The sequence below is a fragment of the Mustela nivalis genome (assembly GCF_964662115.1).
Source record: "Mustela nivalis genome assembly, chromosome: 3".
NCBI classification, from domain to species: Eukaryota; Metazoa; Chordata; class Mammalia; order Carnivora; family Mustelidae; genus Mustela; species Mustela nivalis.
This window is the reverse complement of record NC_139022.1, coordinates 124318204-124343904: the sequence shown is the minus strand read 5'-3', so window position 1 is coordinate 124343904 and position 25701 is coordinate 124318204. Positions and strand designations below refer to the sequence as shown.

At 39.9% G+C, this 25701-nt stretch overlaps 1 protein-coding gene and 1 long non-coding RNA gene across 4 annotated transcripts in view; one reads left to right on the top strand and one right to left on the bottom strand.

Moving 5' to 3' along the window:
* The window catches only part of TENM2 (teneurin transmembrane protein 2), a 1882184-nt gene that overhangs the window by 1190070 nt on the left and 666413 nt on the right, over positions 1–25701 (top strand). The window lies entirely within an intron of this gene.
* LOC309861319 lies at positions 3653–15593 on the bottom strand. Its single transcript, XR_014309867.1, has 4 exons — positions 15495–15593; positions 14899–15200; positions 11934–12072; positions 3653–3809 (listed from the first exon to the last, which is right to left on the bottom strand). It is a non-coding gene; the product is annotated as an uncharacterized lncRNA (long non-coding RNA).

Sequence of the window (25701 nt, the reverse complement as noted above, 5' to 3'; positions counted from 1 at the left end):
CCTGGGAATTCATCAGAAGTGAACATCCTCAGACACCATCCCAGGACTACTGAGTCAAAAACTAGGAGTGGGTTTCAGCAATCTGTCTTAATAAATCGTCTAGATGATTCCAAAGCACACTCAAGATTAAGAATTCTTATATAGGGAACATAAGATAAGAGGGACTGTTTCTGTTCCAAGAGGACTCATCCTCCCACGGGATGGCCTGAGCTTCCGTAAGTGGTTGGCACCATGTTCCAGAAGGACGAAAACAGAAGCTGAAATGCCTTTTGAGGCCTAGACACAGAAGTTGTCCAGTGTCATTTGTGATATATTCTATCAGGTAAAGCAGACTACAAAGCCAGCCCAAATTCAAGGGGAAGGAAAATTAACTCCACTTCCTATTAAGAGGAATAACAAAATCACAAGGCAAAGAGTTATGGATACAGAAGCAGGAATATCTGTTTTGGCCATCTTTGCATACAATCTGCCATATTAAGTAACAATTTAATAGACCAAATACCGTACTGTCAACAAGATTCCCCAACATTGTCCTAAAGGATTTTTTTTTTCTTCTGTGCAAAATATAATGTCAATTGTGTAAGTTTCATTGGGTAGACATAAAATAACTGGATGGCTTAAAAAAACAGAAATTTAGTTTTTCACAATTCTGGAATCTAGAAGTCCAACGTCAAGGTGTCGGTAGTACCGTGCTCCCTCTGAAACCTGTCGCAGGGAATCCTTCCTTGCCTCTTTCTAGCTTCTGGTGGTTTGCTGACAATGCTCACTTCAAGAACATGCTCCCAGATATCATTTGTATAGTTTTATGATTTTTGTATGTTTTATGATTTTTGAATCAAGGAATAACTCTACTAAGAAGAGGAGTAGAGTTCAAAGAGCTTAATTCACCTCTTAATTTACTACATGGTTGTATATATTTGGCCCTTTAGCATATATAGATACATCAGTGTTTTGTGATTTAGTGATCTTGACATAGAGCTCAGAAGAGAACGCCAGCACAAAATGGGATACTTATGTATGTTATGATGGAGAAGCCACAGAAGACAGTATCTTCCCGAGCTGTGCATTTTAAAGTATCCTAGTACATAGCATGAAAATTAGTGATACCATTTAGAATAATAATACCAGGGGCATATTTAAAATATCATGTTATGGCTTGGAGATATTGATAGCTGCAATGGAATATATGTAGTGGCAATTGTGTAAAAGGATGGTTTTATATCATCGTCCCTGGCACTCTTCAGAGATGGTTTTATTTTATTATCTTTGTATAATGAGACTTTGGATTTTAGAACATGCAAACCTGTCTAACCATGTGTATTTATATATAAAACACATATATATATAATATATAAATACGTATATCTGTATCTATGTATTAATTCATTCACTTATTTCTTTATCCATCAGTCATCCTTTCATTAAACAAATGTAGACTGAATTTCTACTGGGGAATCAGAAATAATGAAATAATAATGAAATACTGTTTTGCCCTCACCTCCTGAAGCAGATATTAGAGAGGGAGATATAAAATTTAAAAAACATAATAAATATGCAGCATAAAATATAATTCAGGCAGCCAAATGTGGTATGAAGGAATGTACATGTAATCAGGTGATAAAATTAACATTTATTCAAATAATTTAAGGTGTATTTAAAAGCATATTTTATAAAGTTCTGTCCTTCAATATAGTAACATCTAAATATCTAGTCTGTCATAACCAAGAATAATATAGTCTTTATTCAGTGCCCCTTGCAAGTTATTGGAGATATTTTCTAACTTTTGCTGATGGACTTTAACAATTAAGCTGGTTGGGACAGTTGACATGTGTGAAGAGCACGGATTTGCATCCTAAGAAACCTGGGTTTGATCTGAGGCTTGGCAGCGTGGTTATTTACTGTCTCTGTCTATAGTGTAAGTGTCTTCATTAACTGAAGATAGTGCCTGATTCTTAGGTTGTCCTAAAGCTTACATGAGATGACATAGATGACACTGCCAGCCATGATCTTCAGCAAGTAAGTGTTTAACATATACTTTTATGTGTGTTTCATTTTCTTCTATAACTTCATTCAAACAATTTGGTCTTCTTGATAATCTTTGAAAATGGCCACTGAAAAGTAGACTTATGAGGTCAGATCAAAGATCCCCTTCTCTCAAATGATATCATTCAAGCACTTGGTATACCATGAAAGTCCAACATTGAAAACATGGTCTTGTTGGATAAACAAATTTCCTAAAAGAGTTAATTGCTCTTCTACCCAGATAAAGAAAACAACCATAGTTAATTTTTACATCTTCAAAAACATATGATTTTCCAATGATGTGTTATATGTCAAATACAATAAAAGGGCATTAACAAAAACCACTTACACTAAAATCTGATTCATACTTTCACATATTATTTATGGTTTTCTACTTTTATGGATGCATCCAAAATTTGTGAATCTTTAAAAATCCCTCTATAAATACCCTTCATTAAGACTGTATTTTATCTTCCTGGTTTGGGTACAATAATCTTAATTGTATCTGCTGGACATCCCTTTTGTACCCCCCATGTGTAAATTATGACCACACTTGTAGTCTTTATAGGTCATACATGCCAACACCACCAATAGTCTTGGTAGTGAACAACTTGGTACTGTCATGTAGGATGCATCTCCAAGTATAATAATAATTATTTGCAATGATATAAGCTTTAGAAAAAAGTTACTTGATATCAAATATGAAGTTGTTCATTCAATGTTCAGAACAATTCCATGAGTTAGCAAGTGTTATCAGCATTTTACAGATGAGCAGTATAAGACCATAAGAAATTCAGTAGCTTACTCAAATACATAGGTAAGAAAGTGGGGAAACAGAGACCTAAACCCTATTATTGCTCTTCCAGCATCTTTTTGGCTTCATCAGCATGTAGTACGGACTACCTGATGGAGAACACATGGGGCTAAGTGATTCATGTCACTTGCTGTAGAGCTAGACCTGAATGTTCTCTATTTTTTTTTTTTTTAATTCAGAACCTACTGCCTGGCTTTTTAAATTCTTCTATTGTGTGTCTTCTGGAATTATCTCCTCTAAATATCATGATCTGCCCAGGAACCGTCCAGTGTGAACTTTATACTGCTAAAGTTTCAATCCCTGACCTAAAAGGAAATCTTTATTCAAGAAATGGATCCTGGTGCCTCTGTTAGCTCAGAGCTCCCCTAGATGACTAACACTAAGTCTTTGCTAACTGCTGAACTGAACAGTTAAGTGACAGAAGGTTGCACAGAAGGTAAATATTCTCTGAGATGTAAGCCTAAATTAGGAAGGAACGGGTAGGATTGATCATGAATGGGTGCCTACATTTGATAGTCTCATGATTAAGGTGTCCTCCAGAGAGGTGTTGGCAAGGACTCCAGTTTAAAAAGGGAGGGGTCGCTTTTGGAGGCAGAAGTAATGACAACTAAGCATCTGATATTCCATGGTCCCTTGGCTTTCTTCCACACTCAAAGACTGTACTAATCTCTCTGTCAACTCCAGTGTGGTAATTTACAACTTAACACCCTTAGGCCATATTTCTATCCCCTTCCCCATAATTGACACCTCAATCATCATGCTGGCCTCCTCTCCTGGGTAATCTGGGTATAGAGGCTCCACTTATCTCACCTTCAAAGAGGCAGTCACATCAACTGCACTTGATACATTCGTCTCGTGTCAGTCCAAAGCACGGGGTCATCTGAACGGGACTTATCCTTGAGATCCACTTATTTTGGTAGACCGGCATCTGTCTGGCGGTGGGCTCCAAATTGGAGTATTTGCTCTTCAGGATCTGTGAGAGGCAGTGGCATAAGGAGGAAGAATGGTTTTGATAATATAAATGCTTCTCAGCCACATGTAATTTTTGGAAATATTTTGAAATACTTATCTTAGATTTATTTTTCTTTTTTATTGTAAAGATTCATGCCAAAGTACTTAAACCATGTTGGCTATGAATGTGGAGCCACACAATAAATTGTAGAGCAATCAGGGACTTCAAAATTTATATAATTTAACCTTCTCTTTACAGGTGTGTAAACTGAGACCTGGAGAGGTTATATGCCTAGTTCAAGGTCACATGGCTAACTGATTGTAGTTTCTTATAGCATTCCCTAAGACCCAAAGATGTGGAAATGTGCACTAAACTCGTTTTCTCTTTACACTTTTAATTACTTCTATTTCTCTGTTTTATCATATCCCAACATATTCTTCAATCCTTCCAATTAAAGGGATGAGGGGAAAGGTGGAGACAAGGATAGGAGCAAGAATACATTAGCATATATTAAGATAATTTACACCAAATCAAAAACTTACATTCAATTCATCAGGGCACTTTCCCAGAGCAAATCACAGAATTTTCCCCTAAGTAATTATAAAACAGGTTAAAGGAATAAGGACTCTGGTCATTCATCGATTCCTGATTTTTATTCCCAGACTTATCACTCCCCTGGATGAGAGGTTTGAGAGAAAAGATACATTTGTAAAATGACTAGAATAATTTTACCCACCTCAGGGATTCGGTGAGTGTTTAATACCATAAAGGGCTCGGAGATAGTCAGATGAAAGGTGCTTTAGAAGGCAGACATGATTACTGGATTAGAATTTCAGAGAGTGAGAAAGGAATCTTTTGTGTTGACAGGTTTTTTTCTTATTCTTTTTGCAGTCCTATAGTGGTTTAAATTTTTTTTCCTACCAATTTTTTCAATTTCAGATCATGTCCTTGACTTGGTACAGCTCTCATGAGAGGAAATGCATGTTGGTGGAAACTGTCTACCTCCTTTTTGGTAATTTTTTTTCCAATATGCATGTTAGCCCCTTTGAATGTGCAGGGCTAATTTTCCTCATTTCCCATGGTTGTGATGTTTACAAAGTAAAATAGAATTACCTGGGGACGGTGTTCTCTAACTCAGTATTTATTACGTGTCCCAGAGGCACACATGCACGCACATGTGCACACATATAAGCACACACCTCCTGTATTAAATTGTTTGGAGACCAGCCCAATTTTGTTTCATTCTCCAAAGGCTGCCATCATATCATTAATCTCTCTCAGCCCTTAAAAATGGCCTTTTGCCATATTCTGTCAGAAAACAAGACATAGACCATTTACTTTAAATACCTAAAAATAAAAATGCTGAATCAAATGGTCTCTCTCACACTCTCACACTCACACACACAAGCTCTCTAATGTATTTTCAATTGTTCAACATATCTGTGCATTGGGTAGGGAGGAGCAATAGAATTTGCAGTTTATTGAGAGTGAAATGTTTTATTACATCGGTTGTAAAATGTTCTTTGCTATTAAAGTAAGGAGTGCTAATTAATAATCCTGCAGAATTGTAGAGCCGCCTTTGAACTGCAAAAATAAATTCTTAATCCTTTGTAGTGGAATTCTCCTCTTCCTTACTCTCTCCCTCCCTCCTTTTATGCCTTCCACTCTCCTTTCTAGAAATATTTATCACAACGGGAACTGTGCAAGGGCCCGTGTGTATAGTGGTATTTGAATTGAGCCGATCATACTAGAATAACCTTATGGATTCTACCAAGGAATGAGTATCAACCTATCTTTTGGTGTGAAAAGACTGAGGATAACACCAATTCAAAATCTATAAGCTTTGTTTTACTTTACATAGGATATTTCCCCTATGAGTCATGAGCATTGTGTCTAGTACACTTGAACTTTACAAAGCTTATGAAGATGTCTGTGGCCTAAAACTCAAGTGTATTAGCTCCAAAATGAAAGTAAAATGACAAAATCCAAATTAAGTTTAATTAAATATCTACTGAATACCAAATTTAGCATTATGTCAACGGATGAACTGCTGCCTAAGTTAACTTTCATGCACTTATATATAAATTAGGTATTCGTATAACTCTTAAGTATTTATCTATATATACTTGACATATAATATATATTTATATATATACCTGAAGGGCTACGGCTTTTTGCCAAGATGCATTCTAGGAACAATTCTGTCTCGAAGCATCTTTTTTCAAAAAAGGACTTTCTTTTTCAGGCACCCTCACGATAACGGAAAATTAGATTTGAAGTGTATGTGTCATATATTTGCAAAAAGAACTAGTTACCAGTTACCAGTTTGGGGGCGGGGATTATTTTCCCATACACAGTAACTTTGTGATGTGTTAGCTGTTTTTGCAGTGTGAATACATTTCTTCCTGCTTTCTTATTCCACTAAAAAGTTGCTTGGAGCTGACTTTTGTTCCATTATACCTCGGTGCATTCATGGACTCCTCCTTCAAAACTATTGCCAGGTGTTAGCATCTTCCCTGAGTAATTTCAGGCATTTTCCTTTGAATGAAAATGGCTCACTTGGAAGGTTGTGAAAGGCATATCCATGTGGAATTGAGAGGATTTTGTGTTGCGATGTGGTGAGAAGACTTGCCAGAAATTGCCCGTTTCAGGCTGATGATGCAAAACTAGACATCTGTTAAATTAACATCTACCTAACGTTTTGCCTTCAGTCAAATGCATTTTTAAAAAAAATTAAATCTCTCCCACTCTCTCCCGCTTTCTTTTTTTTCCACTGTCAAAACAATCTGTCACAAGATATTTAATTTCTGTGTAATGGGTTACTTAAAGAAACCAGCATATGGCGCAGTGTAAGTACCTAGCTACAAGTGACAGGCAATGGTGCACACTGCTGGTTTGCTCTTCTCCGGAAGCATATTGCACCCAGCATCGATTTTATTATGGTGCTGGATTCCCTCGGCTTTGATTTACATTATTGCCAGAGTCTCTCACAACTCTTGCCTTGCAGAATTAGAATATCGTATAAATACTCTTGTTCCGCCATGGAGTCAGAAAGTGCTTTCTATTTTGGTTAAGCGATGGTCGTGTATGGCTATAACCATTTTGGGGAGGGAGAAAGGGTAACCTCATTATGCACAAAGATTGACACACCCCTGCTTGTGTGCAAACACTTGTTAGTAGCCCCACGCCGAAGTGTAGCCTGTTTCTGTAGAGGGGCCAATCTTGGACACAGTGACAGTACTCGAAACATCACGTCAAACAAGGGCATCCCTGTGATGCTAGTGATTTCTACACAGTGAAGAACCTTCTGATATAGTGGAGTTGCCCTATTTGAGGGAAGAGTCTAAAGTCACTGTCACCATGGAGAGCAAAGATAAAGCATGATCAAAATTGCCTATAAAAATCCCTCGAGGGGGCATCTGGGTGGCTCAGTGGGTTAAGCCTCTGCCTTCGGCTCGGGTCATGATCTCAGGGTTCTGGGATAGAGCCCCGCATTGGGCTCTCTGCTCAGCAGGGAGCCTGCTTCCTCCTCTATCTCTGCCTGCCTGTCTGCCTACTTGTGATCTCTATCTGTCAAATAAATAAATAAAATCTTAAAAAAAAAAGGGGGGGCTGCATAATATTCTTTCGAACAGAAGGACCATAATACAGCTAAGCAGCCTCCTTGTGTTTCCAGTATGTTCTCTCTTCCTGTCTTCTAAGGGACTTTGTTGGGTATTTAAAAAAAAAAAAAAATCCCTTGAGCCATCCATGAGGTATAAATGGTTGGGTGGGTTACTCCTTGTATAGTAGTGCATTGGCATTTACGTGCTGTAGAGTGTAGAGTGCTTAGTAATTCAGCAAATCGTGTTTACTATGTGCCAGGCACTTTCCCAGGCCCTGGGAATGACATGTGAGCAAGAAACACAAGATTTCTGCTCTCAGTCTGCTCCTATTCCCATGAGAAAAATCTAATAAATACCCAAGAAGTAAGCAAATTATAAAGTTATGGACAATTTTATCTATCTATCTGTCTAACCTATCTGTAAGCAATAAACATATGTATAAATATATATCTTTTATAATAAACTAATAAATGAATCCATAAGCAGAACATAAGTTTACAGATTATTTTATCTGCCTGTAAGAATGAAATCTCTCTCTGGGGAGCTATAGATATAAATAATATCTAAATTAACACATAAAATGTAAGCTTACAGATTAGTTCATCTATCTATCTGTCTGTCCATCTCTGTTTCTCTCTTTCTCTCTCTAATTCACCAAAGCTGGTTACTAATTTTGTACAAGGTAATGGTTACACAAACTAACTCTATTGTGTACCTTCTTTGAAAGGAAAAATGTTTATTTCTATGAAATATGAAAGGTCCCCAGCTTGTTCTTTATCAGAACTATTAATCGCAACCTCTGGGGAGCTGGTTTAAAAGTGAGGCCTCCTAAGGGGGTTTTGACCTCTAGGCCATTGGTAAGGAAATAGGAGGTTGGGGTAAAGCTTCTTGAAGCAAAGTCCACACCAGCTCCATGGTGATTGCTATCTGATTGTTCATTCACTGAAATGCTATGTTGGGCGTTTTCTGGGGGGAAAAAAGCACGATATAGTACTTGCAATAAATTACGTTAGTTTATTACTTACTGATTCAAATTCTCAAGTGCCCTAGAATGTATCTCTAGGTCATTTTTAGTGGAAAGCTATCGTAAATAACATGCCAGGCAAGGTGACAAAATCCTTGGTCCACCTGCACCAAACAGCTTGGGATAGCTGTGTGATTAATCAGAACAAGATGAAGTCCTAAAGAGCAAGCAGCAGATAGACTGAAATATACATTGGGCATAGCCAAACAGTATTTTTTTTTTTTAATTCAACAAGAAATTTCAATGGTCACACTTAAAATTATTTTGAAGAATTATAATTCCTTCACTTAATTTTTATGTGATTCTCCAGAGCCTCTCCTATCAGTCTCTCGTTAGAAAGCCCTGGTTAGACAAGGCACTGATTGTTGATTACAGCGGACAAACTGATGGCCACCAGAGTGGAGGTGGGTTGGGGAGATGGGTGAGCTAAGTGATGGGGATGAAGGAGCGCACTTGCCATGAGCACCAGACCATGTACGGAAGTGTTACATCACTACCTTGTATATCTGAAGCTCATATAACACTGTATGTTAAGTAACTGGAATTAAAAACAAAAATTTAAGAAAAAAAAAAACACTGGTTAGAAATCCACCCTATTTAGCTAAAACTGAATGCCACTGAGATTATGAAGAACCAAAAGCAGACTCTTATCTCTTTATCCCTCATGAAATAAGGGCGAGGGGGTGCATGTGAATACTGTACAGAACCCATTGGCCTCCTAGCCTTGCAGTCCTATTCGTGGTGGTGGAGTTCGCTGCTTTAGGCATCTAAGATGACCTGCATGTTCCATTAATGTCTATTGTACATAGGACTGAGATTTCTTCTGGTACTGCCTTTAGGGAGATCAAAACTGACAGAGAAATAGGATAATTATAAATTTAAACGCCCTAATACCATAGCTCCTTGTGGTGTCCTGATATTCATTTGCTGACTATCTAGTAAATACGGGCTAGTTGCCAAACAGTACAACAGATGCTGGTGTGCAATGGTAAGTTACTGAATGAGTGAGTGAATAAATGAATGAAAGAGAGAGATATGGGTTCCTGTTCCACGGACCAGAATTACATTCTAGTAGTGACATTAATCAAAAAAGCAACAAATAAAAATATCAAAACAAGCTGAGGAGAAATGCTTTGAGCAATAGAAACATGATTTTAGGGAACACATATCCAAGGACTGATCACATTTGATGGCATCGGAGATTCCTCCAAGGAGGTGAGTCATGAGCTGAAAACAAAACAATGGAGATTGAACTATGTGAAGAGCAGACATACAAAATAGTATGAGCCCTGGCCTGGGGATCAGGGAGCCCAGGGTCTCCAAATAACTGATAGCAGGCTGGTGTGGCAGGAATACAGGGCTGGAGGAGAGTGGTGTGCTTGGGGCTGAAGGGGCAAGCAGGAACCGAAACATCGGGCACCATGTCAGTCAATAATCCTGATTTTCAAAAGCAGACTCTCAATATATGAACAGGTGTAGAAGAGCGTGAAAGCACGTTGAGCTCATTGACCCTCACATAGGCCCCAGGTCTGTGTCCAGTTTTCTGCGAGGCAATGAGAGGAGATGGGAACCAGGATCTCTGTGTTCATTGTGAGCTGAAGTGGTAGATAATGAAAGCTTTAAGAAATGTTAAAGGGATCATGGACATCATATGTGATGAAGAAAAGATTGGGGGCGGGGGTTGGAATAAGCTTTCAGGATCAGCATGCCTTCTGCACAGCTGAACGGTGCCTGGCTAATTTCCCTTTCTAATGAGACCAGCACAAAATCCATCCATTTAGGCTATTCAGCTTTTAGGTAAATGTACCAAGCTGTTGGGGTAGAGGGGAAAGAGGGGTTGACATTGATGGATGGAGTTAAATACCAGAGCCCTCTCCTTCACACAGACTTTTCTAAAGCAGTATTGTGACCCAAAGGCCTGGAAGATTCCAGGTGGGCAGGACAGGCTGGACAGAGCCCAACTGTCTCCCTCAGAAGGGGAGGAGGAGGGCAAGATGGGGTCTCCCGCTGTCAGAATGGAAGGATCCTCTTCAGATCTGGCAACAGCGTGGTACACAGGGGCATGGGTTCCTCAGACAGGGTTTCCTTCTCATCAGAACAGCTCCTGGGAATTACTCAAAGGAACAGATGGGCTTTCCCCAGACATAATTTAATTTTTGGTTCAGAATTACCACCAGAGCAATATCCACTGCCTCACTTACCTCTGCGGTACCGCCTTCTGACTTCTTGGACAATACATTGTTATTTGCCTCTGTTCTAAAACAGAATGACACCGTTTTGGACCTGCATCGAGAATGGCTACATTGTAGTAAGGAAGGTCACCATTCCTTGACTCAGTAGCTGGATGTGTTATACTCTGAACATAAAACATGTTCACCGAGTCAAGCTCCTTCAAAAGACTGGAGCATATGTGTTTTTAAAAGGAGCGATGATTATTTCCCATTAGTTTTCTGACAGTTGTTCTGGTCAGATGCTTGGAGTCAGCGACCTCACCACACAGTTTTCAAATGAATCCAGTGGCAAAAGAGACTGGGGGTTGCAGTATTGTTATCAGGGTGGCTATAGCATTGACAGGTGTATGTAGGGCCATGAATACTCAGCTACCGAGAGGCACTTAGAATGCTTTTAACTCCCATAACGACCCTAGAACGTGTATACAGTTTTATTTTTATTTTTTGCATTTTGCCTTTCAGAAAACTGAGGCATAGAGCAGTAATTTGCCCAAGGTCACTAAGCTGGTAAACAGAGCAGCTGGGATTCAGAACCAGGCGGCCTGGCTCCAGGGCCCATGTTCCTAATCACTATCTCTATCACCACAAAACGGATTGGGTTGAGAGGGTGGCAGAGATAAGAAACTCAGAAGCAGTTGTTTATTTTCAAAGAACTTCTATCTTGTTCTGTTTCTCCTCCTCCTCCTCCAACCTGTTCCAACTGCTCAGAGGAGACAGATGCTTGGCGGGGGGAGTGTGAGTAGCAAAGCAAAGAAAATCCTTATAAATTATTATTTTTTTAAACTTAAGGATTAAAAACACAAATTTCCCATCACTCATTTTTGTGGAAACTAATGGGTGTCCAATGAATTGAATCCTTCCCTTTTTCCCTCAGCACATAGACACAGGGGTGCACCTGCGCATGCACACACACGTACACACACACACGTGCACACACATACACACACATTCTAAGTGACACTTGGAAAAGGTTCTGTGGCTCTCTCTACCCTTTCTCAGATTCACATCACTTGGGGCTCCCTATGGCAGCCCTCTGGAAAGCCCCCAACAGTTCAGGCCTTAAAAATGACTGACGAGTGAATTTTTAAGAAAAGCCTTTCTAAGAAATACTGACCAAACAGCACCATAGTATCTAAAATTTGAAGCACACTGTGGTTCATTCTCTTCTTCTTTTCTTTTGCCTATTTACATATTCTATTTTTAAAATTCACATTCAATATATTACATTTAATTCAGACTCAGGAGGCCATCCTGCTGTCTGTCAAACCTTGGGAAGGCATCTTACCGGAAAATTATTGTCTTCTCCCCACTAACTTTGTTTTTAGATAACTAATGGAGTCATTCTCTGTTCCATCCTTTGATAGTTGGCCTTCCTTCCCTGGAGTGATGGCCGAGATAAAAGTAGCCAGCTTGTGTCTTCACCTCTAAAGACAGAGGAGCAAAAGAATGTTTAAGTCAGTGGGCTTATTCTTTTCCAACGTCTCCAAGAGAAAGCGCCTCCATTTTGCTACGAGGAGGGATAAATCCCTCCTTGACCTGTTGGGTAACAGTAACTCCTGGAATTAGCAAACATGGCCGATCCCAATCTGTTGGTTAGAGCACCTACATTCGAGGCCCGCTAGAGTGCACAAAGACACACAGCACCTTCTGAATGGAGTGTGGACTAGCCTTTTCAAATTCCTTAAGAGAAAAAAAAAACTTCAAGGACATGTTTGCAACAAGAGGACAGAAAAGAAAGGCATCTTGTTACTCACATTTCAATCTGCAGAATAGGTTCTGAAATCCTATGTTTGGGGAACCCCTAATGGCTAAACTTACACGAGCAGAAGGAAAATAAAATGCCCTTATTCAATTTTATATGAACATATTTAAAATGTTCCCTTTCTCCTGTCTCCATGTCTCAGACTTCGAATCATTTTGCCTCTCTCATCTGTTTCCAACTCAGTTGAGTTACAACCAATCAGATATGAGGAAAATTAGATTTTAATGGAATATTTGATTTTCATTGCTTAATTGATTTAATTGCAAGTTTCTATTTCAGACTGGTAGAAATGCAAAGATTTTCAGTCAAATGGAGAAAAGCTCCCATTTTTCTGTGTTCAACAATGACAAAGTTATTAATTCAACGTTAGCCTGGATTCTAAAACTTTAAAGGAAGGAAATAACCGGTATCTTTCCCAGTCGTTATTCTTAGACTCTGTTTCACTTTCTCTCTTGTGTGTACATATTCCATATCAAAATCCTATGTTTATATCTGCTTATTCTGTTTGTATTATTTTCACCTTTGTGCATGAATTTTTGTTTGTCAGGGGCAACAACACGTGTGTATCTACATATACACATACACATACACATACATATACATATACACATCATTTTCTGGGGGCATTTATTGCCACAAAGTATTTCTTTTTCACTTCCGGTAAGAAGAAGGACAGGTAGGAGAATTAGCTGTCCAGCTCCCACAGTAACTGAGTGGGCTTTCCCAAGTGCTTTTATACCAGCCTTGACACATGGATCCCAGTCTGTCTGTGTCAATGCCTACAAGGTCTATTGGCTGCCTGGGTTCAGTAACCCACAGGGAGTGCAGCAGGTGCTCCCCATCCCTTGGTCATCATTCCTATTTTGTTTTATTGATTATTTATTTTTTTAGAGAGGGAGAGAGAAGGAGGGGTAGAGGGAGAGAGAGAAGCCAAAGCAGGCTCCACACCCAGCCCAGAGCCCCTTTGGGCTTGATCTCACAACTCTGAGCTCATGACCTGAGCCAAAATCAAGAGGCAGACGATTAACCGAATGAGCCATCCAGGTGCCCTGTCATCATCCTTCTTTTAGGCCACCATATTGTCCCAGCCTGATTACTCCAACACTGCATTTCTGCATAGTTCCTGGTTTCCCTAACCACCCCCCGCCCCGCCAGCATACCAGTTCTTGCATGATGCACATTTCTTTATTTGACATAGAAGTTCTAAATTTTTAAATGTATATCAGTTTGGGGAAAGCTGAGATTTTTCTAACCATCCTGAGAAAAGTGTGTGTGTGTGTGTGTGTGTACACAAACCACTGGCATATAAACATTTAATTGCAGATAATCTGTATTTGAATTTCCTATCAGGTATCTTGTATACTTCTCAGTCTCATTCACTGGAATATAATTTCTCCATATGAAAATCTTAACCTATTGAATGCTATTGAATTTTTAAATAATCAACCTTATTATGATGGTCACCATGCTGCCTATTTTTCCAGAGACTTCTTCCTCCCCAAAGGTAGGAAAACCAAAGGGCTGAGAGCTTGAACTTTGCAGACAGATTCCCTGCATTAGAATTATGGCTCAGCCACTCACCGATTGTGGAATTTTAGTTAATTTGACCACTCTGGCATTTATTTTCCTCATCTGTAAAATGGAAATCATAATAGGGCCTAGCTCACAAGTCATGTGTGGCTCCAACAAGATAATACAGTTAAAGTGCTTAAAAGCCTGCCAAGCATACAGGAAGCACTTAATAAGTAAGGTCATAGTGTATGAGGTCTATGTACCAGATACAAGGCTGAGAAGTTTACATGGTTGATTTGTTTAGTCCAGTCGTACTCCACAGGGGTGTAGTGTTTCCCCCAGAAGATATCAGGGCATGTCCAGAGACATTTTGGATTCCCAAGACTGAGGGTCGGGGCTGCTACTGGCATCTAGTGGCCAGGGGCCTGGGGTGCTGTTAAATCTCATACCATGCAGAGAACAGTAGCCTGCAACAAAGAATTATCTGACCTACGAGGTTAATAGGAATGAGATTGAAAACCCCTGATTTAATCCACGAGTTGGGGATTATTAATATTAGGTACATTTTACAGAAGAGAGGATCTGAAGCTTGGAAAAACTCTTAACTTCTTAGACCACGGATTCGGTGTATCTAACCACTATGCAATAGCCTTTTGCAGCAGAAGGGTTTATTTTGGTTTCTCATTTTTGCTTTTTTGTTTTTTATTTATTTGAGAGAGGGAGGGGAGGGAGCAGAGGGAGAGAGAGAATCCTCCCGGAGACTCCCTACTGAGTGCAGAGCCTGACAAGGGGCATGATCTTATGACCCTCAGATCTAGGGTGACCTGAGCCGAAATCGAGAATCAGAAGCTTAACTGACTGAGCCACCCAGGCGCCCCTATTTTGGTTTTAAGATGAATGTGTACACTCTCTAAAAACCCCAAAAACAGAAACCTTGAGTGTTTAGTGGAAGCAAAACAGTTAAGGGAGGGCTCACCTCAATCAGAACAGACACTGTCGGGAGTGTAGTATCAGAGGACTAGAAACCCCCTCCTGCACCAGGCCTGACCCCTCTGATGTTGCTGAATCATTGGTGGGAGGATCTGGGAGCTAAGCCAAGGTGGCTGTTGTGGCGGTGGCCACTCCCAAGCTGGGGCGTCGTGTGCCCATAGTCACCGAAGCATGTATTAGTATTTTAACTACCGGTTTGGTCAGCCTTGAGAAGCACTTCAAATATATATTTTCACGCTGTCATTGCTTAAGATGAGGCCAAGTTAAAACAGTGGAAAGTGAAATCACCTAAAGAGAAAATACTGAGTAAATATCAGTATAGGCAGTAGTAGATACGGCAAAAATCATTGAGGGTGTGACCCGAATGACTCATGAATGATAAACACCTGATTCTCACTGACCCTTGAGGACAGTTCCCCTTCTGAGTAACTGACATAGGAGGTTCTGACACATAGCACGTGCTCAGGAAACACACTTAAAGAAGGAACCTAAATTTACAATCTTAACCCAGCAGCACGATGTAATGTGGATGGTGGTGATACCTATAACTTCACATATAGTCCATCCTGGCCCATGTTATACCTGAGCATTAGCAACTGAGTGGTTCCAGTTCTTAGCCTCTCGGCCTTTGTTTCAGTACGGCTCTTCTCTACACCCCCAGTGAATCGTTTCACTCCTGTGTCCCCCTGAAACGTGGGTGGAAAATTAGCTGAATGTGTTCAGAGACTCAAGTGACTCAAAATCATCCCCTTCCTTATGACCTTACGGTCAAACCCAGATGTCACAAAGCAATAAGTGATCTGCAGCGGTCACTGGGGTCTGGGTGAAGAGGTCCCAACCACTAATGGAGGTCAGTTCCTAAACCATTTCTTTGTGAATGTCTGTTACAGGATTTGATTCTGTCTCTTGGAGCCCAGCTAAAACAAGGGGAAGTTTAGTTTATAATTCTTACAATTGCAATTTTTAATTGTGACTTGCAATGGATTGAAAAAAAATCCCTTTTTGGTTTCAACTTCATATATATATATATATATATATATGTATATATATATAAATATTTTTTTTTCTTGTTGCATAAGTTCTTGGCCAATTGCAGTTCAATAGTCATTCATGTCACAGAGTCTGGAGGGGGAATGATATATTTTATGTAGCCGACAGCCTAGTAGGTTGAAGAGAGAAGTATTCTCTTCTGAAAGTAAAAATTCGATCATAAGAATGTAATCTGTTTGCAGAAAGAACTTATGTTCAATGGGTAGGTGTTTTCGTGCTTCAAATTAATATTTGTCCTTTAAAACGGCAGATGTTTAGCTGATACGTGGGCAGTCCACATGAGTAGGCATACCGTCCATGTTCCAAGTGAAGTGCTGAGAGACAAGGGTGGTTGTCACGGCCAAGGCAATCCCCACCGCCTCCGCCCACCCCTTCCACTCTGTGGGGATGATTTCTTGGCACATCACATACATACTGTTGGGCCTCACTTCTCAAAAGCATCGAAGCTACATTTTCCCAGCACAATAGAGACTCCCTGCTCAAAGCAAGGTCCTCAGACTGGCCGCCTCATCGCCCAGGAGCTGGTTAGAAATAAGAATCCCAGGCCCCAGTCCACACGGGCTCTGAACCTGCATTTTAATAAGACCTCAGGTGATTCCTACATACACTCAGGTCTGAGAAGCACTGACCCAAGCACTCTGACCTCTGCTCTCTTTCTGGTATCTCTTACCACATATTTCCCTTATTTATTTCTGTATTACACTTTCTATTTTGCATACTTTATCTGAGGGCAAGCGTTGTCTTAGGTTTTTAGACCTTTCTAGCTGGTAGGTGAAGTTCCTGAACATAGTGGTGCTTAATCAACTCCTAAATTTAATTTAGATACTTAGATTATGACCACAGGGAGAGTAGGCAAGCCAGAAAGAGAAGAGAGAGGGGTGCATGGAGCTGTGGCTTTGTGCATACTTTAATGTTCCCCTTTCCAGCTCGGGAGTCTTGGACAAATTATTTAACTTCTCTAAGCCTCAGTTCCCTTAACTGTAAAATGCAGCACATAACAACTACCTCATAGGTTTGTTTTAAGGATCAAATGAGATCAAACATATAAAGCAATTAGCATTGTGCTAATTAGTTCCTAGTGAGTTCTCAATACCTGTTAGCTACTATTATATTAATTATCATTTAAGCCAGTCAATTCCATACATTTCAGAACCCAAAAAGACTCCCCACCACCACCACTTTTTAAGTTAACCTTACAGTTCTCGACTAGGGTTCATTTTGCTCTCCAGAGGCTGCGGCAGTATCTGGAGACATTAGATTCCCCTGAAGGGCAGAAGGCTCAGGGATATTCTGTAGGATATCCTACACAAGGCAGCCCTCCCAAATGAAGTGTGATAGGGCCCCACATGTCAAGAGCACCAGTGCTGAGAAACCCTCTCTTACCCACACAGGGACTGAGGTAATCAAATTCGCCATTTTTCTTAAGGATTTATGTACCTCAGTACATTTATCCTCTCAACCAATTAACATCGGTCCCCCTTGTCAGAATTCCTTGAAGAGGAACCCAGTCCTTTCCTTTGGAACCAAACCACATTCTGGAAAACCCGATGCAGGTCTGATCAACCTATCAAAGGTCAGAAAACAATAACAATTACACCGCACATTCCGTTCTTTAATATCAAAGGGAGCTAAGTTCTTTGAAATGTAAAACATCCTAAGTGAAAGAATAGTGCCTGTAATTTCCCAGGGAGCACAAGGTCATTGTAGAAATAACGCTGCTTTCCCTATTAATTTGACTCCATTTCGGGACATGCAGGAGGCCACAGTCATTGGGGAGAGGAAAGAGGCCAAAGAAGGCTGGACCCTTGCTGCCCGTGACTGAGGTCAGGCAATGTGGTTGCAGCCCCACAGTTCACATGAGAGGCTGGAAACAGAACAAAGGAACTGTTCCCACAGTCGATAGAAGGATCAAGCATGAAACTCCTCTCTCTCGGTTCCTGAAGAAATCAGAGATGCTGCAAGAGAAAATATTAATTTCCCAGGTACTACTTCAAAAATAAGGGCGAGGAGGGGAGCGTGAGGCTTTATTCCTACTGTGAACAGATTAAGCAGACACCAATTTACACCTCATTGTTAAGAGTAACTTTTTTTCCCCACAAGTGAGACCACATTTACATCTTTTGTAATTAAGTGAAAGGGATTTTTTTCTAAATGACATTTCCCCCACCACAAATCATGAAGTAAATACTTTACGTCAAGTGGGATCAGATGCTGGAATATAGACATGAGAGCCACCCAATAAATGAATGAATGAATGAATGAATGAATGATACTGAGTCTCAGAACTACTGTCAGCTTCTTCATCCGCTGGGGCTGTGGGATCACTCTGCCTGTTGGTGTTTTGGTTTTGGAAAAGGCCATGAATGACTGACTGAAGCAGTGACAGAGACAGTGGGTGGGGGTGGGGCACTGGCTATCCAAAGGGCTGGATTTGCAAGCTTCTCTGATAGCGGGAGCTGTGGTAGCGAGCTAGTGAGCGCTCCCAGATATCCGAGGACACCATCCATCAGCAGGAACGCGAAGCTGCCGTAGCATCCAACCATACATCTCCTGCATACTTTGCTTTTTGGCAATTTTCATTTTTAGGGAAATTGAACATAGAGAGCTGTATATTAAGAGCTCTAAGAGACCGACATCCTTTATTCCCCACACCAGAGAATCTAGTTGGGCAAGGAGGCATTTTTCCCCCCCTAACAATAGAGTTTGTACGGCTGCTATAAACAATACAATTACTGAGCCAGATAATAAATAATTGCAGAGCAACAGGGAAAATGAGGTGTGGGCAAGGAGGAGAATGGATGGTTTCGGATGAGATTTGCCCAAAGATTGAGTCAGTGAGGTGAAGTGAAGTCATCCCGGGTCTTGTCTGCTCGGCACTAACTAAGGTAAATTATTGGCCGCACCCCTGTGCTGCAAGCTGGAGGCCGCGCTGGCAGCCCAGGCTGAGCCTTTGTAAGATGGACTTTTATGCCAAGTCAAGGATTTAAAGGGAAGCCTGTGACTGGTGCTTGAGCCACTTTGGGATCAGTCAGATCAGGTGCTGGCTTCTTAAAAAAACGGTGGCAAGTCTTGTAATATATGTGTTTACAGGGCATCGACGCCAGTGCAACCCGTCCCCAGGCACGTGCCCGGGTCCATAACAGGGTTCTGAGGGGTGCATTCTCTACCCTGATACCGACATGAAAAGACAAAGCCTCAGAGGTGTTTCTCTTTAGTTTTAGGCTGTCCCTGAGAAAGGTACAAGCACAACACAAACTTTGGCTTCCAAAAAAAAGACGAGATTTACCCCTCGGATGCATCTTTCCCCTTGTCCCACTTGCTTTCTTGATTCAAGCAGGGTGGGAGAGTCTGCTTTCCTTCCCTTGGGTTCCTCCTGAGCCTTTCCGGGGTGGCTATTCTGATGCAGAGTCACCTCTCTTTGCTTTTCACTGAAGGTCTCAGGTACCTGCTGAAGAAACTCCCGGATGAAATACTTCCCGAAGAACCTTCTTGACCTTCTCTTTCCCTTGACCACAGGCTACTTCTCTGCTCCATCAAGTGATGTTCCATAAATCTTTGCAAATTGCATCAGCTGTGTTCACTTAAGGATTCTACCCACTCTCAGTATCTTCATTAAACATAGGAACTGGGATGCCTGGGTGGCTGAGTTGGTTAAACAGCTGCCTTTGGCTCAGGTCATGATCCCAGCGTCCTGGGATCGAGTCCCACATTGGGCTCCTTGCTCAGCAGGGAGCCTGCTTCTCCCTCTGCCTCTGCCTGCCACTCTGTCTGCCTGTGCTCCCTCGCGCTCCCTCTCTCTCTGATAAATAAATAAAATCTTTTAAAAAAACAAAACACAGAACCCAATCTGTAGCTCTGGGCACCTTAACCTGGCAGGATTATTTTATAATTTAGCGAATACTTATTGATCTATCCCATGGACCAGGCATGGTCCTAGGTGGTGCAAATCCAACAGTGAACCAAAGGAACAACAACCTGGCCTCTTGGAGCTTATATTCCAAGAGTCAGATGACAACCAAAATAAGCAAACTCTATAGTGATTTGTTAGAGCAAATTCTATAGTGATTTGTTAGTGTTAAGTGGATAAAAGAAAGAACGGTAAGGGGAAGGGGGAAGCAGGATCTTGGGGGGATGGAGTGATGTGGTTTGTGGTTTTAAATAGGATGATCAGATTAGGCATCACTGAAAAAAAAAATGATGTTGTGGGAAACAGTCAAGTTAGGTGAGAGAGTAATCCATGTTCACAAGGAGGAACATTCTAGGCAGAGGCGTGCCATAGCTGGTGGGAAGAGAATGAGGGAGAAATTAGGAGGATTTGAGATCTTGTAAACTGTGGGCAGGACAAAGCATGTCAAATCTTTCCAACACTGGAAAAGACTCACTTTCAGTCTGGGTGAGAGAAGGAGCTCCTAAGGGTTTTGAGGAATTAAGTAATCTATCTGACTTACAGTACAAAAAGAATCACTCTGACTGTAGAACTGAGAATAATCAGTAAAAGGCCATTATGTAATTTGTTATCTGTTACTACTAGATAACAAATTATACCAAAGCTTGGTTGCTTGAAACAAGAGTATTATCTCTCCAATTCTGGAATTGGGCAGTTCTTTGGCCAGACTTGCCTGACTTCACTCACATGGTTACATCCCCCTGATCATTCAAGTGGGGGCTGGACTTGAGGAAATGGTTGGGCCTCTCTCTTTCCGTGTGGACTTTCATCCTCTAGGAGGCCAGACAAGGTTTTCTTTTATGGAGGTGGCATCCTTTCAACAAGGCAAGCCCCAATTCACGAGTACATATCATGCCTTTACTTGTATGACATTTGCTTCTGTCCCATTGGCCAAATCCAGTCTCAAGGGCACTACCAGAGTCAGTGTGGGAGCACTACAGAAGGCTACAGACACATAACAGGTAGTGTAGTTGATCAGCCCCGGAGGCCAAAATCACAGAGATCTGGGAAGCTCTACAACAATCCAGGAAAGAAATTGCCATGGAGAGCGCCAGAGGGATAACACTGGAGGTTTTCAGATTCTGATTCTGGTCTGAGGGATGACCAGATTTTTATTCTCCCTAAGTCACTAGGATAAGGCTATTAGGTTCCAGGGATTGGTGATGTTCTTATTATGCATGAGATGATATCACAATAAGGTAAATAAGGTCAGGGATAGGGTTTTTTTTTTTATTGCTAATAATTATCCAATGAGTTTTCTGAACAATTTTAAACTTCGTAATTCACTTAGTGCTGTGACTGTACATGGCACCCTGTCAATATCGTCATCAACTCATATTTATTGAGCATTGTCCGAGGGCATGGTATTGCACTTGCAGTCACAGAGGTGAACTGCATTAATTCTTCCAGTACATGTGGAAGCAGTGAGGGGTTTGTGGCCTCAGTCTATTAGTTGGTGCCCCAGCAGCCTCCAGAAAAGCATTCAGCTTCCAGATTACGATTCTTTATTTTCTTGGACTCGATTTCACTTTAGCAGAATCTGGCTACATAGGGAAAATATGCAGAATCCTCTGTCTTTATGAATATGCTAATGTTTTTTTTTAATGAGTCTTGTTATCAGCAACTGGGACATACTAGTCCCATTTAGTGGATGGAGAAGTGGAGGCAGAGAGTGGTTAAATGATTTGGCCAAGGTCACGTACTGAGATGGTGGCAGGTCTGGGATTGAAATACGTACTTTTTCATTGCATAACACTGCCTCTCAGTGGTGCATATTACTACCGTTTCTCTCTCACACTAATACAGTCATGAAAATTCCACCTAAAAAGATCATCTGTGTCCTTCCAGGGAGTATATGACACACTGTTCTTTGACATCTGCATAGTCTAATCACTGGAAAAGTGGTTTGTTTGTTTGTGTTGGTTTTTTTTAAGCCCCTTATTATAGGGGATTTGTCAGCTGTTAAAATCAACACTTTTTTGTGTTAGTTAAATTCTCATCAGAAAGATGCTGTTGCTTTCAGAGCGCATCTAGAGCTTTAGGAACCAGCACATAAAATAAACTATTTAATTGAGATTCCCTACTTTCATTTTATTCTGGAAATGGTTATTCAATGGCAATTGTCTTTTTGATTGATCATTCTTTCGGAGGTTCTACCTTTTTTTTTTTTTCCATGAAAGAGTTAAATATGGAGCTAAGAAAGGCCGTGAGTGGATGGGGGGGCAGTTTTAATGCAGAATTTTCTTGTGAATCTCGGAAGTAGCACCATTAGATGTCATGCACTCCAAGATGCACTTGAGTGTACACCCTCCAGAATGTCTGTTTGTTGTAATTCCATCGCATTACATATTTTAGTGCATATCTCTTCCTCGCAGCTTCCAGAGCTTTTCAGATATTCAGCAACAGAAATTGCACTGTTTTATCCTGGATTTTACAAACAGCAACCAGATTATTGTAAAACAGAACTATCTGATAAGTAAGGTTGTGAATTGCTTTTGTGATTGTCATGGGTAAGACTATTGGAGAAACTGGCAAACAGTGCAGTACACTGGTTACTGTAAAAATCAAGCCTGTAACTGTGAATGTGTTTTTCTGATGAATACGTTCAAGGCCGTGATCATTGTGCAACTTCTGGTTGGATGCCTTCAAATGTTCCGTATTGAAAAACATCAGTAACAAGAACCAAATAGCCCACCAAAGCCTGTATTCAACTCAACGGAGAGGAACATGAATTCTTACTTAGAGTTTCATTGAGGCCAACTCTATTCGGTCCACCATGGGAAGCAGAGGTTTGAGGTTCCCTCTTGACTTGCTTTCCATTTTTGCTTTATGATTAGGTGGCTGCTACTTCGGTTTTCACTTAAGTCGGGGGAGGCGTTCAGATCACTACACAAAACAGAAATGGAACACAGACGAGATGATTTCTGTTCAGCAGACAAAAACCAAAATGTCAGAACAATGGTAATTAATGTAAGCAATTTTATAAGCAAAATAATTTGTTTTAATTGGCTAAATAAGATCTGATATAATTATAATATTCGGTAAACTGATTTCAGAAAACTATATCACCATCCTTTAATCATATTATATATTCACTGCAATTTTGAAAATAGACATGAAGATGAACCTGAATTATCTCTTCTTTACAAGCTAGAAGGATACATTAAGGGCTTTTTTGAAACGTTAGGGATTATGCCTTTTTTTTTTTTTTTTGAGGTTTTTTGTTTTGTTTTGTTTTTGAAAAACAGTAATTTCTGGACAATTCCAGTATCTTGAGTCTCCATCAATCACAGATAAAACCACTATGAGGGTAAAAATCTTCCCTAAGGAAGTTCCATTTGTCCAAGGAGTAAGGCTTATGAGGGTGAAGGGTCTTCCCCAGTGTTCTTTCCCATCATAATCCCCTAAGGAAGAACAAACTTCCCAGAATAGGTAAGTGTATAATTGGGGTTGGAATGACCTGACAGGTGAGACCCAATGGCGTTGAGAAACCTTCTGTCTAAGGATTAGTTGTTGGTGGGTCAACACAAGCTGACTTCAAACTAATGTGTAAATGATTGAGGAAAAATGATATCCTTCAAGGGGACAGTTGCTAATTATTCCTACTGTAAGGATCTCAGTTTGTTGGAATGAGTTAATTTTGACACTAATTTAAACACTGGTTGACTCTGAACATTTGCTCAAGTAAATAATGAATAGCCCTCATACTATCTAAGGAGTGACAAAGCTACAGAAAATTCCTATGCATCTTTGCCACTAGTCTAGCGGTATTCTAACAACACTTTTCTAAAGGCCAGAGACTGTGTTATAAGCCCTTTCACATAATTTCTGAATGTTAGAATTTTATACCTATCAGTATGTTCAGTGCAAACACCAAATAAGCGCGCGCGCACACACACACACACACACACACACACACATGCATACCCTATGTACAAGATTGTAGTCAAAGAAATAGCAATATGTGTTATATTCCTTCTTAAAAAGTAAAGACGTTTCCTACAACCTTTTGGAAACTTAAAATTGATGTGAGGAAATAAGAGTGACCTGCAGATATTAGAAGAATAACAGTTCACCAACAGTATGAGATATCCAAAGGCAGGACGAGATTAATTTGGAAAATTATATGTAATAAAATGTTACAGGCAATGGGTTCTTTGAAATTCAAGAAAAGAGCATTTACCATGAACTAATGTAATTTAGAAAGGATTCTTCGAGGATGAGGAATTTTTATATTGAACAAAGGGTAGCATACATTTAACAAAACAAATTTCATAAGAAATAACAGATGGACGTAACAAAATATAAAATATATGTGGATGTATATAAACCAGTTGGGTAGGATTTTTTTTTTAAGTCACTAGAAATAGGTGGATATAGGCAAAATTGAAGGATGACTATTCACTCATTCATTATCAAATATATATCTATTGAGCACCCACTATATGCTAGGCACTGCTCTGGATACTAGGAATATAGCAGTGAACAACAACATATCTGACTTCATGAAGTTTATGTGAATATCAAAAGACTGTTACAAGACAACGAGAATTTGATACCATTGATTATCCTGTTTGGGGCACACAGGGCATTTCTCTTGCTTTTCACTTGTGCATAGGCAGGCAGGGACCAAAAATATGTATGTGCGCACATATGTGTATACATGAATTCATGTGTATCTCTTTTAAATATAAATATATGTATATATATTTATATATATATAAATATATATATATAAATATATATGTATATATATTTATATTAATAAACATCCAACTTGTTAAATATTCAAAGACATTGTTTATCACCATGTACGTCAAAAAACATGTATTGGTTGGCTGAATATTTTATATTATTTCAGGTGCTTTAGCATTGTATAGAGTTAGCTAGAAGGAAAATAAATGAGAATATAATTATTGCATTTACTTAAAAAGAAAGAATTAAAGGTGACTGAACAGCATGGTTATGTGAGTGGTTATTTCTGCTTGTCTGTGTAACCTTAAATAGACGACTTTCAGCTAATAACCTATACTTTTCCATGCATGGGATGGGGGGTCTGAGAGGCCTATCTTCAGACTATAAAATGGCAAGGATGAGGAACCAAATCAAATTGATGAGTATCACTTTCTTACAGCTTGTGTGTGTGTGTGTGTGTGTGTGTGTATGTGCAGAACGTCATTCGTTTCTATCTGCATGCCTCATTCATATGTAATGTTTATCTTTTCTATTATTTTGTATAATTATGAATTTTTTCATAGAAAGGATGATGATACCATTTCCTCAAACAACAGAGTCACTGAATTTAAATATGGTTAAAAACTTTAATCCCCATGAGCACAAATGATCAAACAGTCAACAAACATAGACCGCGTAGGCAAGCTACTTTGTTTAAAGACTTAGGGGAGATACTAAAGATCCGGAGATGCTTTAAACATGAATATTGCTTTCTTTTAGTCTGTAATGTAATTGGAAAAATAGGGCATAAACCTGAAAATCCAGGTAATAAACCAGATACAATATAGGCTAAGTTGTAAATGATCAGGTGGATAAAAGCAGCTAGGAGGTTGAAAGACTAGGGTCTATATCCTGGCTCTGCCATTTGTTCCTTGTGTGACATTGGCTAAATTAATTCTGCTAAACCTCAATTTCTTCCTCCCCAAAATGGTTCTAATAGCAGCCATTTGGTGTGTTGTCATGACATTCAGAAATTAGAGGCAATGAATAAATCTTGGTCGTTTAATAAGCATTTATGTTATTCCTAAATATTCTTTTTTATTATTACAGAATATTTTT